This window comes from Juglans regia, chromosome 5 (assembly GCF_001411555.2).
Source record: "Juglans regia cultivar Chandler chromosome 5, Walnut 2.0, whole genome shotgun sequence".
NCBI lineage: Eukaryota > Viridiplantae > Streptophyta > Magnoliopsida > Fagales > Juglandaceae > Juglans > Juglans regia.
In genome coordinates this window covers 15,642,299-15,652,072 of record NC_049905.1, presented here as the reverse complement: position 1 = coordinate 15,652,072, position 9,774 = coordinate 15,642,299, and positions in this window count along the sequence as shown.

The following is a 9,774-nucleotide window of genomic DNA, read 5'->3' as shown; positions in this document are numbered from 1 at the left end:
AGTTAGCTTCTAACTTAGTGTCAGATTACTATGTATGCGTGATGAATAAGGGAACTATTGTTTATGTACTTAAGTTATCCAATATACCATGCTATGCCATGTCACTACATGTACGACTATTGCACATATTATATTCTGTCATGAAATATTTATTTTTGACATAATATACTCTGTCATGTAATGTTATCTGTCACATGTTATGTCATATCACGTAATGTTATATGTTACACATTTTTCCATGTCAAGTAATGTTGCACGTTTTGTCATGTCACGTAATGTTATGCCATGTCATGTAATGGTTTGTCTGTAACATATTATGTCATGTCACATAATGGTTTGTCTGTTACACATTATGTCATGTCACGTAATATTTGTCAGTTACATTTTATGCCATGTTACGTAATTTTTATCAGTTACATTTTATGTCATGTCACGTAATATTTGCCAGTTACATTTTGTCTGTTATGTCATGTTACATATTGTTTGTCTGTTTCATGTTATGTCATGCCATGTCATGTGTCTCATGTACATGTCACTTTACGTTACGTTAGATTTGTCCTTTCGTTTCATGTCATGTTTTGTCTTGAGTTTAAAGTGTCTCACAAACATCATTTTCTCAGTCAGTCATGTCTAGGATACTCGTGATGTAATCATTATGATTGTCTGAGTGTCTCCATTTATAATTCACGCGAGATACTTTCGGCGTAAGCATTTTGATTGTTTGAATACCTCTAGTTAAATGCTCTTGACGTAATTATTCTGATTGTCAAAATATTACTGAGTACTCCTTACGTAATTATTCTGATTGTCAAAATATTACTAGGTACTCCTTACGTAATTATTCTAATTATCAAAATATTACTAGGTACTCCTGATGTAATCATTCTGATTGTTAGGGTATCTCATTTAAAATACTCATGGCAAAATCATTTTGATTGTCTGAGTACCTCTGACGAAATATGTTGGGCGAAATCGTTCTGATTCTTCACTATTCTTGACGAAATAATTGGCGATACCATTTTTTATTGTCAGAGTTCATTTTAGTTTCAAGCTCAGTTCACGTTTAGTTTTAGTTCATGTTATTTCATGATCAGTTTCATGTCATGTTATTTCAATTAGCTCCAAGTTCATGTATTTCATGTTCATGCTCATATTTTTTTAACGATCAGTTCAGTTCATGTCATGTCAACTTTAATTCAGTTCATATTTCAATTCACATTCCAGTTCACATCATATCAAGTTCAGTTTCAACTTTAGTCTACGTTCAGTTTAAGTCATGTCAGCTCATGCCATGTTACAAGTCAAGTTATGCCATGCTTATTTATGATTATGATTATAGATTCATGTCTTTACTGTCATACATGCATTGTATACTGTATGTTAAGTTTCCTGTTAACTTGCTGAGATTTGTACTCAAATCTTGTAGTGATAGTCCCAACTATCATTCTTTCCTGAATGGTAGGCGATATGTCAAGATCTAGAGCAAAGCTTGACCGACTAGAGGAGGTTAATTAGGCGACGTCGACGCGACGCGGAGCTTGTAGCCTCCATAGTTAAATTTATAGGCAATATTATGGCATCGTTAGCCAAGTTATGCGAGTTGCTCGATGAACTAGACCAGTGATTATGTTTTTGGTGATGTAATGATGGAGCTCTGACTCCCATACTTTTGAGATTACAGTCCTTTTGAGACTCGTACTGTAATCATGGATGTGTTTAGCATCTCAATATGTATGGATTATGTTTTAAGTATTTGAGATATCTTTAGTTTGGTGCATAGCATTGCTCAAGAAAAAAATTATCCACTGTGAATATTGCATACTATTAGATGCAAGCTAGGCGCATTGCATCTTTAATTATCATGAATGGGGGCAGGTAACCTTGTGCTGTATATTCCAACGCTTCAAATGTTCTTCCAATCCCGAGCGGAATCTAGGAGCATCCACAAGCTAATCTAAGCATTTGAGACTGATGTCTGCCTACATTTGGACTCGTGTGCCATCTAAAAGGATGTTCCCTCAACAGCATATGAATTTTAAAATGGTGCAAAGCAAAATTTAGGAAATTTTCAATCTTAGGGTTCTGCAAGTTATGTTCATACCATTCTCATAAATATGGAAAACTTGGCCTAGAGCAAATAAGCATATCTTCATAAGATATTCAAAGAGCTCAAATGGCTATGTAATGTATGATGAACATCCTAATGGAGGAATGATAGTCGCATGATGTCACATTTATTGATAATGATTTTTCCAATAGTGGTGAAGCAAATAAAGGTCTTGAACTTTTTGAGTTGCAAGAACTCAAGGGAATTACACTATCTTTTGGCAATGGTGGAGAATTACCACATCCTATAATCACAAAAGATAGTATGAGTAACTTGCCTACTAGTAGGAATGTACCTCTAAATAGTAACTCACAAGAGTCTTAGTTACGTAGTTGCAAACGTGAAACCATTTCTCATCATCATTTTGAGATTGAGTGAGAATCTTTCACGTATGATTTATATCAAGAAGAACTATGTAGCACCCTTGTTCCTCGGCAGCATATTCTATGAGGATTCGAACTGCCATGGGTGCTAGTCAGCGACAACACTCCAAATCGTACTCGAGGCTAGTCGTGCATTCTCGAATGAACACAAAACAAGTAAAATAAATTGCTACGGAATAAGTTAGTTGCAGACAAATACTAAATATACTAAAGATTTGTACCAGTAAAAAAAGTTAACATTCAGTAGTAATATCCATATATCATCATCACTTCTTTTTTTTTTAGAGAAAAGATACTTCATATTAAAATCTCAAGAGAGATAACTGTGAATACAATGAGGATAATCCTCTACATGAATTGAGTCCTCAGATAAATCTAGAGAACTTTTTGCCAAACAATGTGCCACTGTGTTGGCTTGTCTAGGAACGTGTCTAACAGACCAAGAATTGTAAGTGCCTAAAAGTTTCTTGATATCTTGATAAATGAACCCCACCGTGCTCCAGTCTTCAGCTCCGCCAGTTATGCCATGTACCACTTGTTTTGAGTCCCCTTCGAAAATGACATATTTCAGACCAAGTTCAATACCAAATTGTACTGCTCACAAGGCAGCTAAAGCTTCTTCCAAGAGTGGATCAGGAAAGGAATTACAAGGACTTCTGAGAGTTGCTGTCACGAGACCCAGCCAATCTCTAATTGACACCCCTATACCCACCCTGCAATTAGTCTTGTCAATGGCTGTGTCCCAGTTTAATTTGTATAAATTGTTTGGAGGCTTGCACCACCTAACTGTGCATTGAATCTGAGGAGTTGTCCTCTGCTGGTTCCTTTCAAACTCTTCCAAGTCAGTAATGCTAGAGGAGACCAGTTTTAAAACCTGTTGGGGGGAGGCAAATTTGGATTCAAAAATGAACTTGTTCCTTCTGAACCAAATTTCCTTTGCTGTGATAGCTAATTTAGTATGATCCTCTGGTGGAAGTGTGGATAGGAGGTTTGAAAGTAAATCATAAAAGGGTGCCTCCTCAGTTTTACTTTTATGTATTCTTCTTGAGCTAATACTCCAAACATCCTGAGCTGCTTTACACATCCATAGAACATGGGATACGGTTTCTGGATGAAGTAAACATATGGGGCACAATGGTGAGTCAATGATCTTCCTTTTGTGCAAGTTAACTCTGGTGGGAAGGATTTCCTTAGCTGATCTCCAGAGAAACATTTTAATTTTGTTAGGCACTTTAAGCTTCCATAATCGATTCCAGAGGGCCTCATGTTTGGAATTATCTGAAGCTTGTCCCTTACTGATATCATTCATAGAAACTTGGAGATGGTAAGCTGATTTAACTGTGAAGATCCCGTTCTTAATACACATCCAAACCTGCTTATCATTGTTGTTGCAAGGACTAACATGAATTCTGGAAATAATAGCAGCCTCTTCAGGAGTGAAAACATTTTGAACCAGATGCATGTTCCATGAGTGGGCTTCTTGATCAATGAGAGAGTTAACAGTAGCTTCAGGACACAGTACCTTGGGTGGAGACTGAGACTTGTAAGATGTTGGAATAGGCAGCCATCTATCTGACCAGATTTTCACTTTGTTCCCATTACCAATCTTCCATATAAGGCCCTCATAGAGTAACTGTCTACCTGCTGTGATACTCTTCCACACAAAGGAGTCACCCCTTCTGACTCTAGCTGAGGAGAAGTCCGTAGATGGAAAATACTTAGCTTTTAGAACTCGAGAGGCCAATGATTGAGTCTTAGTGATGATCCTCCACCGTTGCTTAGCTAGAAGAGCCTTATTGAAATCTTCAAAATCTCGAAACCCCAAACCCCCAACCTGTTTTCCTTTTCCAAGACCTTCCCAATTTAGCCAATGCATCTTAGAATTCTGGTTTTTGATACCCCACCAAAAGGATTGCATTAGTTTGTTAATGTTCTTCAATATGCCTTTTGGAATTAGAAAAATGCCCATGCAATATGTAGGTATGGATTGAATGACTGACTTCAGCAAGACTTCTTTACCTGCTAGGGAAAGTAGGTTAGTTTTACAGCTGCTCATTTGAGCTTTGATTCTGTCAAGGATTGGAAAGAAGGCCCTTGATTTACTCCTTCCTATGTAAAAGGGCAATCCCAGGGCTTTAATTCCAGCAGTAGATAGTATAGAACTTTAGGTCTCTTGCCTTGGGTTTTTACTAAAAAAGATTGAAGACTTCTCAAGGTTTAACCTTTGACCTAAAGCTGATTCATACAAAGAAATGATTTTATGTAGCCTGTTCCATTCCTGCAACTGTGCTTTACAAAAAACCAGACTATCATCTGCAAAAAAAAGGTGGTTAACAGACAAAGAGCCTCTAGTAATTGGGAAGCCAGATATTAGTCCCTTTTGTTCAGATTGATTCAGTGCATAAGTGAGAACTTCTGAGCATAGAATGAACAGGTATGGTGAGAGTGGATCTCCTTGACAAATACCCCTCGAGGGCTTGAATGAAGGCTGAGGTGAACCATTGAGAAGAATAGAATAAGAAACCGTGCTAATGCACTGCATGACCAGCTCAATCCACTCCTTGACAAACCCCATCCTTTGAAGCACTTGCTGTACAAAAGACCACTCTAGCCTATCATATGCCTTGCTCATATCTAGCTTGAGTGCCATGAAACCTTCTTTGTGATTCTTTCTTCTGTTCTGCATTGAATGCATTAGTTCATATGCCATGATTGTGTTATCAGAGATCATCCTTCCTGGAACAAAGGCACTTTGGGTGTCTGAGATTAGAAGAGGCAGAATGGATTTAAGCCTATTTGCCATAACCTTTGCAATGAGTTTGTAGAAAACATTGCAAAGGGAGTTTCTTCTTGGGGATAAGGGTGATAAAAGTATGGTTGATTGATTGGAAATTTGACTTGGTATTAAGGAATTCTAGAGCAGCAGCAACCACATCATCACCAACAATATGCCAGTGGTTTTGAAAGAAAATAGCGGGGAATCCATCTGGTCCCGGGAAGCCCAGAGGATTCATATGAAAAATGGCTAACTTAATCTCCTCTCTAGAGTAAGCTTTTGTTAGGGAAGAATTCATCTCTTGCGTGACCGTTGGTCTGAAGTTTTCCAATAGAGAATCAGGGCTTGTAGGGTTGGAGGTAGTAAAGAGATCTCTAAAAGCTGATTGGAATTCACATCCAATCTCATCCAAATTTGTCAAGTTCTGTCTCAGACCAGTTTTGAGTTTTTGTATCAAATTTTTCTGTTTTCTAATCGATGCACATTTGTGAAAAAATTTGGTGTTCTTATCACCATCTTGGCTCTTTGCCTCCACTTAAGGTCCATTGCCTCTAAAGAGACATCCAATTCCTTCTGAACAATTCGAATCTGGTCATTATCCATCCCAGAGTTGGAAGCTTGCAAAGATCTCAATAGTTCAGTTTTGGTATCTAGGTCTTGTTGATGAGAATTTCTAATCAAAGTATACCACTCTCTCAATTGGAATCTGCATCTCTCAAGTCCCTTTCTAGTGACCTCTGCCTTGGAACCCGATTGTAGTGAGCCTTGCCAAGCCCTTTTAATCACAAACTCACATTCCTCCTGCTTGGCCCACGAAGCTTCATATCTAAAAACTCTTTTGTTTCTGATAAAAGAGGGAGTGAATGAGGAACTGGATATGAGAAGAGGGTTGTGATCAGAACAAATGGTAGGTAGGATGGAAACTGAATTAGAATAAAAAAGGTCCTGCCATGCACTGTTTGCTAATCCTCTATCCAATCTTTCTTTTGTGAAGTTAGGACCCTCACGGTTATTGCACCAGGTAAAAAGGGATCCCTCAAAGCCCATATCACCAAGTCCACAGTAGGTAAGGGTCTGTCTAAATGCTTCCATCTGATTAAAAGGTCTGGGAGGGCCACCTCTCTTTTCACCATGGGAAGTAATCTCATTAAAGTCTCCCATGCACAGCCAAGGAGTATCTGGGTTCACTTTTATTAGTCTTAGAAGGTTCCAACTTTCTTTTCTTTTAGCAGTAATAGATTGACCATAAAAACCAATGATAATGAAAGATTTTCCATCATTTTCCATTTGAACTCTGAGAGATATATGGTAAGGGAGTAAGACAACAGATTGGCAGATGTTTCTTGTTTCCAGAAAAAAGTTAGGCCACCACTTCGACCTATGCAATCCACTATGAAACTGCACTCAAATCCTAGCTTGTTTCTAATGAACTCCATTTTTTCTCTTTTACATTTTGTTTCTATTAAAAAATCAAAGATGGGGACTTAACTCTCACCAAAAGGTGGAGTTCTCTAACTGTCTGAGAGTTCCCAAGCCCTCGGCAATTCCAGCATAAGGTGATCATGGAGATGGGCAGTGCTGTTGAACAGCCACTGCCAAAGTGTGTTGGAGTCTTTTTGAAGATCTCATGGGTTTAACTGTCGAGCCATTGATTCTTTTTTTCCTTTTGGTGGTTCCATTTCCAGCATAGGGGTTGGACAAGCTTGACACAGTATTCAAACCTGTCTTTCCACGTGCTCTTCTTTTCCAGTTTGACAAAAAGGGAGATTTTGTTTGTAACTTTTGGTCTAAATGGGAGTACAGAAGAGGAAGACCTACTTGGTAAGTGTCTGCTACGAGGGTCATATTGGTGTCCATACACAACAAGTCTGACTGCCTGCTGGAAAGTGAGGTCCTGCCATCTCCAACTGGTGACCCCTCGAGACAAGTTGGGGTTGTTTTCTTTTACTATTGACAACTGACACTGTCCTTTTTTGACACAAGGTCTTCACCTTCCCTGTTCTTTTCCAATGCAGAGTTTGGATGCACAGGATCACACGGGTCTAATGGCGAGAAATCAGCTGACTTTTGAGATAAATTATTCCCGCCAAAATCAGATTCTTGATCATCGGAGCTGGTCTGTCGACCATTGCCTGTGGTCTTCCCCTCTAGACTATTAGAATGTGTTTTGTAGTGATTTGGCTTTTGAGGTGGATCAGCTCTAAGTCAAGGGCCATATTGAAGTGGTGACTCAGTATGAGTACTACCATCTGAGAAATGTCTTGAACATCTATGTTGTGTGTGCAAAACTATCCCACAGTAGTAACAAAATGAAGGTAGTCTTTCGTATTTGAAAGGTATCCAGGAGCGAGCATCTCCTACATTAATAACACAACCTCTTGTCAAAGGTTTAGAGAGGTCAATCATCACCTTCACACGTAAGACTCCCCCCATGCTCTTCCTTTTTCATCAACATCCACCATGATGACCTTACCTGCACTAGTCCCGAGCTTCTCACCTGTTCTTTTGTTCATCGCAGCAAAAGGGAGATCATGGAGTTGGAGCCAAAAAGGTTCCAGAGAAAAGTCGATATCTTTTAAGGCTAACCTACCTTTGCATTCCTGAATACAAATTAGGTTTCTGTCAAAAGACCAAGGACGGCCAGTTAACACCCTGGTTCTCACGGTGGGGTTGTGAAATTCGAGAAGGAACTTGTTTCTTCCTAAATCTTTGAAAGTAACCCCACCTTCACCATTCCATAGCCTAGTCATTGTTTCTTTGAAGGCTCCTTTATTCACTTCTCTGTCTGCAGCTACCAGTGCAACAAGGCATGAGTTGCTAATATCCTGAGAAAACGTAATTTCCTCTTCCGTTAGGTAGTATTCTTGTTGTTCCTCTTCCGTAAGCTTGAAGCCCTTACAGAGATGAGAAATCTCCTCCTCCATGAGTGTAAGATCAACTGAGACAAAACCAACCTCCATGTATCGAGGAGATACCAGAGATAGAACTCTATGTTCCTAGGAAGCATAGAGATAAAACCCCATCTGCTCAAGAGAGAGGGGACCCTCATCGTCACTTCTTACCAAATGATATTATACATTTTCATTAGTTCATCACTTATATCAAAATACAATGAACCGTATATAATTCTTCACCGAAGGAAAATATACATCTTTACAATTACAAATACCTATTAACCAGAGATAGGCCTCTATATCTACACCTCAGGCGGGGTTGGTCCTTCTTCCTTGGGAAACTCTTCCTGAGATAAATTTGCATCAAGATCTACGACTCTGGTAAACGAAACCGCAGGTGGGACCACCACAGTGATACTTCCAAAATATCGCAATAGGTTAAAACCCATGACAATATTATTATTAAGAGACAATGAAAATTAATATGCATGCACTGTTTCATGTAAATAAAGTCGTGAACACATATTTATGCATGGCGAGGAATCACCCTCATAATAAATCTCAAGTTTCAACGCATGGTGAGGAATCACCCGCTGAATAGGCGAGGAATCACCCTCTTACCAATCCACATCAAATCCATAATATGTCATTGCATAAGTACCAACAGGAAATCGCTCCAGCGTTTGACTCAGGGAATCACTCTACCCAACCAACATGCGAGATCTTTTACCAAATCAAGAACCATTCGACTCAGGGAATCACTCTACCCTGTCAACACACAGAAGGACACCACGCATGATCAACCTGACGACTCTCTCTACCTGTGTTATCAATTGAGGCTAATACAAAGACGTTCCCCTCCCTCCCGGAGATCATAATGGGAAATCACTCTACCCATATAAAACTCATGGCAATGTGCCTTAGGAATGGTGCAGAGACTCCTTGTCCTATCCATGATTATCGACACACAGTAAGACTCAACACACAGAAATCACATCATCATCAAATTACAATATTCAAATGCATCATCTCAATATAAAAGTAACAGATAAACATAATGAAGAAAATATACTTTCATGTAGGGAGGTGAGTAACTGAATATGCAAAATTCTGAACTTATAACATACTCCACATTCCCAGTATGGTCATAGAAGCTAACATACCTGAACAATACTTCCAATATTTCAGTAGCGTCGATGTCGATCCTTCAGTTATAAGCCTTGAAGTCCCTTAATTTCTTGAAGACTCTGACCGTAATAGAGAATGAACACGTTTTTATCTAAAAAGTGAGATTTTGGCTTTTGTCCAACTCGTTTTATACTGTGGGATTTGCTGCCCTAGTTCTGACGTCTTTCTGACTCCAGACATGCTTGAATGAAAGACCTTCATTCTCAGTCGTCTATTTACCCTCTGGCCTTACAGGATGGCAGAGATTGACAGAGACAAGGCTTGCACGTCCTTTGCAGCTTACCTTGGGTCAAGTCCCACTATTTTTCCTCAATAAGGGTTTCCCATGTGGCGCTGGACCATACATTTTTCCACATGCTTACTCTAGATGTGGCATTTCTTACGGAGTATGGGCCTCTGTGTACAAAACCTACCACCCTCTGAGCA